Below are 11,897 nucleotides of genomic sequence, written 5' to 3'. Positions count from 1 at the left end.
AGAGATACTAATATGAAGGTGAAGAATCCAAAAAAGTAGCAAGAATATGGTAAAGTTATGGTTTTCTTTTTTGTTTTCCAGTTTGACTCTTTGATTTTAGCAACTTGTAAAATATTTCTTTTTAATTTCCTTTTAACTCTAATTATTTGATATACTTTTATTTTACAAGATTTGATCTTGTAGTCTTCCAAATTTTATCACATGTCACCCTTTGAGTGACATGTCACATGTTTAACGTATATGACTTATCACTTATTAAAATCAAATTTGTTAAGTTGAAGAGTCATAATTTGGTGATTACTTTTGTGGGAATTTAATCCATCAAAATTTTAACATCTATAGAAGTCTTGGTCATTTACAACTCCCATGCCTCAATCATCCCATATATCTACTATCGAAGAATCCATTGAGAGAAGAAAGTAGATATTAGATGAGGAAAAAGTGTGTAGTTGGTGAATCACCACATATCTACCATCTAACCAAAATTAGTTGGTTGACGGTCAAGTACTTTAGATTTGGGTCGAAAAAGAAACCAATATAGTCTAAGAACAACTAATTACTTTAATGTTTGATGATTTTTTTTCATATTAGATTCCATTAAAGTAATTAATATTTTTTAGATTATAGTAAATTAATTTACATGCAATTGATCATCTAAATAAAATCAAACGGACTTTGATCAAACTTAACTTGATGCAGTGTTTCTATCACTAAAATGTTGGTTTAGTTTTTATTTAAATATAAGTAGTTGATTAGGTTTTAGATCACACCAACCCACCTACATTACATTCCATCACTCATAGCAATTTCATATTATCTAGAATTGAGGATTAATGGGCATCCATTCTTTCATTCTATGGATTGGTCTCCTCATTTTACAGGAGATTTATTTTAATGCAATAAAACTTTTTCTCAACAAAATTTAATCAATAATAATAATAATAAAGAAATAAATAAAGGAGGAGAGAGAATGATTGAAATTGGTGTAGCGGTCAACCGAGGGAAAGACACAAGTTGTGACTAAAAGCAGACGCACTGACACCCATCCCCCGTTTCGCCGTTCCGGGGAACCCGCCTTCTCTCGCTTTCTCTGACCCACATCTATCATCATTAACACATAATTGCCCCCCACCGGCCCCACCCCCTCCCCCTCACCAATCACATCATCCCACATCGTCACCCTCTGTCACCTCCACGCACACCAACGTAGTCTTGTCCTCTCACCCCTTGGCCCCCCAGACCCCACCGTACATACCTCCGCATTTAATTAGACCACGTGGTGGTCGATGAGCCGTACATCCTTCCAGCAAATCTCCTCCGTTCATCTCGGCGCGTGCGTGATGCCCGATGCTGTCTGCTTTTGACTCTCCTGGGGGTTGTTGGGTGGGGGCTGTCAAGTACTTAATGCTCATTTAAGGATGGGAGGTCCACGCGCTGTATGGGGAGGGAGCGTGGAGGTTGGCGGGGTGGCAGTGAAGCGTCGACGTCGGCGATTAACTCGGTCGGTCCCTCGTTACTCGGGCTATTCTTCTTCTTCCTCCTTCCGTTTCGCGTATTTGCCGCTCCCGCTGACATACCCACCTTACCGGTTACCGGGAAGATGTCATTTTTGTAATTTGACGGCTCAGATTTAATGATTCCCAGTCTTCTGTTTGTCGTTGTTCCGAAATCAGCGGCTGTCAACATTAAGGAAAAATACTCTTTAACAAACTATTTATTTATTTAAAATTTCCACATTCGTAACTTATTATTTTTGTTTGAAAGAAGCCGTTATCATTCCTTATCGAGAATAATTTTTTTTTTTACTTAAAAAGTAAATAGTGATTAATAATATTAAGTATTAAGTAGTTTGTTTTTATAATATTTTATTTTTATTAAATATTGAAAAATTTAAAAAAAAAATTATTTTTTAATTTAAAATTTTAAATATTTTAACTTTTTCTATTCAGTAAAAAGTTTATAATAAATTATAAAAAATATAAAAATAATCAACTTAAAATCTAAAAAAATAAATAACTTAAAATTTGAAAATAAATTACTTTCAACATAAAACTAAAAAAAACACTCTCGAATTTTTATGTTGGTTTTACTAATGTGAGAAAGCTTTTATTACCCTTTTTAAATATTCAAAATCTGAGTCATGAATAACCCCACTAAAATCAAGAATCACTCTGTTTCACGGCATAAAAGCGTTTCACCTTTTTTTTTTTGTGAGAACTTTTTTTCTTGTGTTATTGTTATAAAATAAAATAATGAGAAAAGGAAAAAAAAATACAGAATAAACATAAATACTCAAAGAAAAGTAGAATGTTATTTCATTAGAAAGCATCCTCCTGGAAAAGATTTACAATATGGATGATTATCCGCAAGCAGCCTCCTGAAAAAGGTTTATAATATGGATGATTATCCATAAGTTCGCACAATCCGATAAATTTTCATGTTTTATAATAGTTATGAATTTATATGTATATTTTTTAATTATTTAATTTTTATATAGAAAAATTGAAATAAATTAAATGAGTTTTACTATATCTACAAATATTTATTTACATTAAATCTATTTTTTATTTTATACTTTTCATCTTTATTTTTTTTCCTTTTAAACATGCTATTAATAGTATATACATATGTGTCACCATTTTTAAAAATAGAAGTTCTTAATTAGGATATATTTATCATCATTTTTAATATAAAGTCATAATTAAATATAAAAAATTATTGTATATAATGAAGAAAAGTGGATCTTGGAAGCATAAATGATCCCTCCAGCGTTGAGTCAACATCATGTGCACTGACTCATCAATTGCCTTAGAAATAATTTCAAATTCTGCACTGTTCTAATTTATTGGTATTTAATATGAATCCATATATTTTATACTATGTACTACTTTAACACTCTTCACCATCAATGCTTATATAATGTATTTTAATTTGAAATTAAATCTAATTAAAAAAATGAATTGGCCATTTTATATTTGGCTAAAAATGGAAAAATCTCAGCAGAAAATAAGAAAGAAAATATTTTCTACTTTTACTTTTAAAAATATTTTTTATTCCTAATTTTCCCTTAGATGACATGTGGTTGAAAAAAGCCAAAAAATAAAAATAATTATTCCATTTTCTTGAGATGTAATTTGATTGAGAAAAATGAAATTTCCGGTTTCCAATTAGTATAAATTGTATTTTTTTTTTTTTGTTTTACTTTCTCTGCTCTACCTTAGGGTTCTTGGCTTTAAAACGCATTTACATATAAGGATGACAACAGGATAGGTTCGAGACAGGTTGCTCCCATTTCAATCTCACCCCGCTTATTTAAAATAATTCTCATCACATCCCATTCAAAAATTTAAGTGGGGCAGATATGAGAAATTCCTATTGCAGCTCGCCCCATCTTGCTTTGTTCAATTTTTAATTTTTGAACATTTTTAATTTTTAAAATTTTTTTTTAATTACATTAACATAAATATATTTTATAAATAATTAAATTATTATAAATTTTATAACTTTTATTTTATTTTATTGTAAAGTATTTTATTATTTTATTATTATCTATATATTAAAAGTAGGAAAATAAAAATTAAATTAATTTTATATATAATTGTGGCAAACAATACCGAGTTTTAAAAAAAATTTCAAACTCATCTCAAATCTGTTTATTTAAATTTTAAACATGTCCCATTAAGGGTGGGACAAGGAGGTACGCGAAAAAATTCGCCCCATTGCTATCCTTATCTACATGTTTAAGAGAAACACATATGTACATAACATCAAAAACTTTTCCTTTCATTTAATATGGGATATCACGATCACCTCTCATGCAAAAACAACATTCTTGTGGGTTCAAACAAACTCTCATGCTAATGTCTCATTTGCAACGATGTTTTAAAACAAATATATATAACTAAAAATAGCTCATACATATATGGTTTCAAGAATTTTTTTTTTCAATATCATATGACATGTTCATTTAGTACCATAAGATTTTTGTACAATCAGCCAAGTCAAATAAGCAAACAACCTTTGTAAGGTCAAATAAACTCTTATATAAGAATATAATATTATTTATAACAACTCGGTTTTAATTAGATAGATATTATTCGACTCATAGGCAGTGACTTGGTTAAGGAAACCCATTGGAGTTATAGCAAAAACAAGTCTTCATAGAGCAATTGTCACTGCTTATGGATTCAAGAGATACTTTTTCTCGAAATATAGACAAATGAGAGTTTAATTCCTAAATAAGTACTTTATGAAGCCTCCCATAATTTAATTGATTTATTTATTCTTTTTCTATATGCGACGGGTCATGCGAAAAACGATAATAGATCTCATTGTTTAAATAATGATACTTCATTATTTATTAGTGGGTGGTGAACCTTATGACAAATATGTTAAGGAACATAGACACCTAAAGACGAGGAAGGGTGTAATAAGCGATAAAATATTTCAAGGAGTTGAAAATAAGTAAGACGATTTAAATTATTCTAACATTTGATTATTTAGTAGGTGCACAAAAAAAACTTTTTGAATTCCCAATACAAGGAGATTTCGCTAAAGCAAAAGCCTGTACTCAATGGACTATAATAATTATAGACAAGAAATTCATTAGTATCCAAGTTCGCATGTATGATTCAAGCTCAAACATGAATTCAATACCCCCTATGCCAAATAGAATAAAACAAAAAGAAGCAGCAGGGCATCCATAAAAAATGGTGGGCCAAAAAGGTTGGAAAAAAAAAAAAAAGGAAAGAAAAAGGTTGAATAAAGCTAAAATTAAATAATAAAAACTGAGAGCTTTTAAGAGTTGGGGGTGGTCAGCCGTACACAAGAGACTTAAATGCAGAAAAACAGATTTTTTTTTTTAAAAAAAACAAGGGTAAAGTCAATAATAATAAGGTAATGATGAAGAATCATTATTATAATTATTAATTAATTAAGCCCATCCAAGTGCAGGTAGGTTGACGTGATGTCACCCCTCTGTAAATACCAATGGAATCTACAACTAACCTTTCAATATATCCAAAATTTTAACTTTTAAAAATATTTTAAAATTTACCTTTTTTTATTACATTTTCTTTTAAATTTAAGTGGGAGATTTAAGGCTATATTGGATTACGGGAATTTGAAAGAAAATGTAAAGGAAAAAAAAATATAAAAAAAAGATTAAAAATAAGTAAATTAATTTAATTCATCAATATAAGTATTAAATAATTTAAAATATAAAAAAATTAATTAGTTTTAAGTTTTAACTATATTTGATTTTTTTTTCATAGGAAAATTTCCTTTTTTTTTTGTTTTTGTTTTGTGTGTATTTTTTGGGAATCAAATATAATCTAAAACTCGGAAAAAAAATTATGGTGGAATAATTAATTTAGAAAAAATAAAATAGAGGAAATTTATTTTTTCCTAATTTTAATTAAGTCTAAAATTTGTTGACTTTGTGATTTACTGGTGAGCGGTAAAAAGGGATGGGGTGGGGGAAGGTGACCGGCAGCAGCCGGTAATGAGATAAAAATGAAAGGTACAAATCACTCAGCTTTGTTAATGGTGACGGGTGACAGTGCTCCAACTCCTCACATTTTTAGCGAACCCCAAATTTAGTGCACTATTTGGTAACGCTCCATTCTGCGCCTGTCAACCCCCACTACACTTTGAAGAGCGTGCAACTCACTTTTCACTTGAATCAATTCTATTTTCAATAATTGGGTGTCTTAAACTCGACTCTCTTTGATTCATAAATGGAATTATATGAATGATTTTAAAAAAAAAAAATTCAAAAAAAAAATATTTGTGAAATTTTGATTTACTTTTATTTCTTCAAATATTAATCATATTTTGTAAAATAAAATAAAAATAATTTTTGTTACAATAAATACGTTTTTGCTTCATTTTTTGAGTTTAATAAGGTGGAGAAATGGTTTTTTTTTTTTTATTATTTAAATTACTATTGGAGCGTGGTTTGCACGAGAGAAGAAAACTCGTTGGGGGTTGAAATATCAACAAATAAGGAGATAAAAATTGAAGTCTCTGTGCCGCCCCCATCTCCCCATCTCTCCAGCTCTCTATCTCTCTATAAAAGCTATGTGGGCTCTAGGGTTTTCTTATCCATACATGTAGAAGGTAGAAGAAGTGTGTTTATTACCCTAGGGTTTGAGATGTGTTCTTGTTTTAGGGTTTTAGATTTAGATTTCCCTCACCCTAGGGTTTTGAAGAGGGAGGAAGAGAAAGCAGAGTGAGATGACTGGCTGTTTTTTGAGGGGAATGTTGGCTGGCTCGAGGCATTCACATAAGATGAAGATATATAAGTGAAGGTGTCGGACCAGGCTTCATTCCTCTCAAATATACATGTTCTATCTATATGCATTTGAATCTCTTCCGTATGCCTCTAGGGTTGATGATGTATAGACTGTTGTTCAGTCACGGCAATCTAGGGTTTTTGTCTCCTTTTGTTTTCCTAGAAAATTCTGAGATTTTAGGTTTAGATCCTTATGGGTTTTTCATTTCCCCATCGACCATCTCCCAACTCTCTCAAGGTTGCAACTCTCAGGTAATTGATTAATGGCAAACCCTCTTTCTCTCTCTCTCTCTCTGTCTTTTTGAAGGTTGCATGGAATCAGTTCCAACCACTTGTTGATAATGAAAACAAACACAGATCACTAGATGCCATTGACTTTGAAAGGGTAGGTCCTTTTTTTTCTGTTCTTTTTTTCTTTTAATGTTGACCCATTATTGTTCTTTTCGTCTTTATCTGGATTCTGTTGTTTCAGTCTTTCCTTTTTGTGAAGTTGAAGTTTCTCCCCCAGCAAGAACACAGCCTTTGCTCATCAACACTTTCCCAATTGGAATGGGTCTTTGATTTCTAGTTATGTTGCTGCAAACAGAAAGATTTGCTTCTCCAAATGACCAAAATGATCAGTTGCTGAGAAAGATTTATTGAAGAGGACTCTGAAAACCAAAAATCTTGCATCATATTAATTGTGGATGTCAGTCAAGTTTCCTAGGCATCTAGGGTTTCTGAACAACATACCTATAAGATCCTAGCCTGTTTTTCTTTTTTTTTCTCTCTCTCTCTTTTTTTTTTTTTTTTTTTGTATTTACACATTAATTTCTCCATACTCATGTAAACTTCTCTCTATCTTCCATTTCTTTTTTTCTTTCTGATGTAGTTTTTCTTGAGAATGTTCAACTAGACAAGCTCTGTACTAGATACATTCATGTCTGATCTTCGAAACCAATAATTTATGCAATAATGCTTTCACTTGTGATGAAAGCAAAGCTCTTGAAATGGAAAATAAATGATCATCAGATTTGTATGTATATGGGGTTCGGTTCGATTCTCTTTCTGTGAAAACTAGAGACAAGGAAAGCAGTGATGTACACGCATTCACTGTCAACTCATTCAATGACTTTCATCCTCTCACCCTCATCTCAAAACCCTACTGGGTAAACTTCATTGGGGTTTGATATGACATTTGGAACTCCGCTTGACATTGTAGGCTTGCTCTCCCGTGCGAACTGTATTAGATATTCAATAATTACTGGAAGATCTTAAGTGATTTTAAGTATGCAGTTTCATATTAGAGCATGGGTATATGGAAAGCAATGGAGTTAGTATTTGGATTTGGATATAGGCCTTGTATCGTATGATTTTCTCTATTTGATTTGATGCAGATCCATAAACCTTGTTGCTTTGGCAAGCCTGCAGCTGCCTTGTGATCTATGATATGCATTGTTCTTGTGTTTGGCCTATCTAGAAAGCTACATCTTTTCTCAACCAATGGTGAAAAGATCGAAGAAACATGAACAATTTTTTATCAGTTGCAACTTTCGGAGTCTAGGGAGACTCTACACTAGTGGGTTTTGTTGATGATGGCTTCTGTAGAAGTGTCATGAATTTTTGGCTTTTTCTATGGGGTTGTTTACCAGAAAGATTTAGTTCACCAAAGCCAATCAGTCTACATAATTTGAATAAATCTTAAATTCTCAATACAACTTCTCCTGCCCAAATTAATCTACTTTTCGGTCTTAGAACTCATGTCGAATCTAGTCTCTAGAAACTAAAATGACATAGTATTTTTTATGAAGAAATTAATTTTTAAAAATGTTCTAATGATTCTTTGAGTTAAACAACACTACCAGAATGCTGTGCCTTGGTTAATGTTCTTTAGGAAAGCACATAAACTATTACATTTTAAACTTTTGGTCTTTTTCCTTAGTTAATGTTCTTTAAAACAAAACAATGAGGTCGTAATTTTCTCGGAGCTTGTAACTTACCTAGAAAAACTTGTGGATCCACTTTCCAATAATCATAGATTAATCCATAGGAGTTCATATTATTGAATTATAAGCTTGGTCAGATTAATTTGTCATGTTCTGTGGATGCTGATACGAGAGTAGTGAAAGTTGTACCCCGTTTTGACATATCAATATATATATGTGGAGCCATATATAAGTGTTTCTCATATATAGCCCACATGAAACTTGTGGATTTTCAATGGAAATCGACATGAGGAGCCATATTATCAGATATTAGTACATGAAATAAATGAAGGGATGTTAAGATGACAGATCAATTTTCAAAGAGTGGAACTGGTCTATTCATATTTTTTGAAGTTGTCATCATGGTACGATCAAAAGGAAGAGGCACCAAAAGGGGTGTCATTAATTCAAGACACAAAGGAGGGGTGACTTGTTACAGCAATTGGCAGCATCTAGGACTGGACGATGCATTGGCAGGCATGAAAATGAAGGAAAGAAACACTAGTGCGTGCGTCCATTGCTTATCCCAACATTGTAGCTAAAGTCTCAATTAGTGAACAGTTTGGTGGAACACAACCACAAATTTTGCTTTGGCAAGCGCTAGTGTTTGTGTCCTATGCATTATTAGTGAAGCAATAGAATAGTTAGTGTATTGTTGAGTTGTGTTTGGAAACAATTTCAGAAGCGTTTGATACTCGTGTCTTTGGCTGCTGCTCATGAAATTGCAAGTAAGAGCATTTGGTTTTCCTCCTTGGGGACTCCATAAGGTCCCATTTCATGACTTCTGAACCTGGTTTTGGGCTTTTTAGATGCCGCCTTCCAAACAAGGCCTTAATATTGAGTTTTCTGGTTTCAAAACAATTATATTTCAATTGATTCCATTGACAAGTCTGACAACTCCCTCTCTGTCATCAAATGCGAGCCAGCTTAAAATGAATGCCTCTTGCTCCCTCTCTAATTTCTAAAGCTCTGCTAGTTAGGGTTTTGTTTTTTGGAGAAGATGTCTTTGTCCCCTAGGGTATTGTTGAGGGCTCATAGAGGAAGAGAAGTTGTAGTGACATGGCTTTTTTTAGGGGAAATGTTGGTTAGCTCATTGCATTCACACAGGAATTAAGAGAGAAGTGATGTCATAGGCATTTGAGGTATTTGTTATCCTTTTGGTCTGTAGTGAGAGGTTAGGTTGATAGAGGAAGTTGTTTGGCTCAAAATCACCAGGGTTTTCTCTCTTCTTTTTGAAGCTTTCTTGGTTCTTCCCGTACTGGAAATTTTGAGATTTAGCCCCACTAGATGGTCAAGGTCCAGGTCCAGGCTTCATCCTTGTCCACCTTGCTTATGCCTTCCCTTTTTTTATCTTACTATTTGGCAGTAGCCAGCAAAAGCATTAAGAAGGAGAAAATGAAGAAATAAGGCCTGATCAAGGCAACCATAAGAATTCAGTGGCCACAGAAGGAAGATATAAAGCAACCGTCACAAAAAGAATACTTACTGCCATTAGTTCTACACCCAAGGTCTAAGCCTTAACACATAGCTTCCTGGTAAAACCAGGGAATATGCAGCACCTCTCTTGCCCAACTGTTGCAGCAGAAGATCCGAACAAGCACCATACGACCAGAATTCCATGGTTATGGTAAGGCCAATGCACCAAAATCCGATGATCTAAGAATTTACAAATAATATATACCCAGTTAAACTTGGATCATTCTCAATTGAAGCGACCTTCCTGAAGAAATTAATTGATTTCTCCTTGTGCCACACACTGCTTATAAGTCGCGTCCTTGATTTATATCCTTGTAGTCATTTCTAAAATTTGTGGAGTTCCTCTGCTACCCAAAGTGGAGAACAAGACCAAGGCTATCCTGCTTATTGAACTAATTGCTTTTACAATCTTGCATGTTCTTAAACTCTTCCCATGATTATTTGATTCTTTGAGGTCTATCATTCAAGTTACTCCTTTTATCATTTCTATAATATGAACAAAGAGTCTGTAATTCGACTTGGGCATGTTATGTTTTGGAATGTTTGATTAGTTTAGGGTATATTATGTTTAGAATGTTGGAACAAATAATTAGGTTCTCGTTCAATACTGCATTTAGATTGTTTATTAGAATGAAAATACGAATAAGAAAAATTTTCTCATAACAACCAAATCTCGTCTAATCGATATTTTAATTCCTCTCTTCTAAGTGTCAATCTGTTAGTACCTTGACTACAAGGATGTAAAACGATGGCCCTCGTATGTTGGCATCATGTAGAATGACAAAAATTATAAATGAGAAGTTAAGGAAATTTTCATTTATATGATTATCGTGTTGCAACTTTTGTAATCTAATTATTATGAAATTTATTTTGTACGAAGATAATGTAACCTATGTAATTATATGAATGCATTTGAGTTGGTAACTCACTATTATTCATTAACTTATTGCACAATATTGGTAAATGAAAAGTATAACTCTCGTGTAACCTTTGATGGGAAGACTAAGTATATGTTTGGTAAACTAACTTAAAAACTTAAAGTGACTTAGTAACTTAATTTAAGTCATTAAATAAATTAAGTTTGTTTGGTAAAATAACTTAATAGTATGACTTAAAGTAAAAAACAACTTTAAGTAATAAGTAAAAATAATTAACTTATTTTTAAGTCAATATCTTCATTTTACCTTTTTATTCACATTTGTCTTAATTATCTTCATAATCTCTTTTACTACTCTACGACCTTTATTGTTACTCGACCTCTTTTGTTGTAATTATAATTTATGAGAATAAATATGTCAATTTAATAATTTATAATAAAATTTAAATTAATTTTATCAAACAATTTTAATACTTAAAGTAAAAATTAAGTAATAAATTTTAAATCAATAATTTAAGTATAATTTAACTGGTGGTGTTTGTTTTTTGGTTGAATAGAAAAAAAAAAATATTTTATTTTTTCTATTAAGCTAAAAGTAACTTATTGACATCAACCAATATAACTAAAGTGAAGCTATATAAAGTAACTTAAGTCATTAAGTAATAAGTATTAAGTTTTGCCAAATACCCTCTAAGAGTTATAAATCTCTTTTATAAGGTTAAGGTCTTAAGTCACACTCCCATTCTTAAATTTTTTGTTATTTTCTTTATAACAACATACACCAATCCAAGTGACATGTCTACTCTACTGGAGTGGTAAGTTAAAAAGATATTGAATAGAAAAATAAAAATAAAAATAAAAATCACAAAGTGATTCAACCTTACATCATAAATGTTATTGAGATCACAAATCAAGGCAAGAATATAATTATTGCTTTGTCATTCCTTTAGTGCTTGAATATATTATATTTTACACACCCAATTAAATTGATTTTTAAAATAATTATTTTCCTCATAAAGTTTAGTTTATAAAAGCTTCTTAGTCATTTTGCCTATTTCAAACCTAGAGAATAATGGCTTTTCAAAAAAAAAAAATTAATATGAGGATGAGAGAGCGAAGTGTGCAATGTTAATATCTTCACAAATCAAGTCTCACAATAAATTTTTGAGATAAAAAAAACAAGTCTTATAATCCTAATTAAATAGGATGTAAAATACTAGGAAATAAAAAATTATTAATCCTATTTAAATAGGATTTCTTTCACACAATAATTCCTAAACTTTCG

The 11,897-nt window shown here is 31.5% G+C and overlaps 1 long non-coding RNA gene across 1 annotated transcript; it reads left to right on the top strand.

The window, feature by feature from the left end:
• Nucleotides 1–6,070: 6,070 nt before the first annotated feature.
• LOC117926388 lies at nt 6,071–7,053 on the top strand. The gene is made up of 2 exons (XR_004653124.1): nt 6,071–6,680; nt 6,768–7,053. It is a non-coding gene; the product is annotated as an uncharacterized LOC117926388 (long non-coding RNA).
• Nucleotides 7,054–11,897: the final 4,844 nt, after the last annotated feature.

This window comes from Vitis riparia, chromosome 12 (assembly GCF_004353265.1).
Source record: "Vitis riparia cultivar Riparia Gloire de Montpellier isolate 1030 chromosome 12, EGFV_Vit.rip_1.0, whole genome shotgun sequence".
NCBI classification, from domain to species: domain Eukaryota; kingdom Viridiplantae; phylum Streptophyta; class Magnoliopsida; order Vitales; family Vitaceae; genus Vitis; species Vitis riparia.
This window is presented reverse-complemented; position numbering and strand designations above follow the sequence as displayed.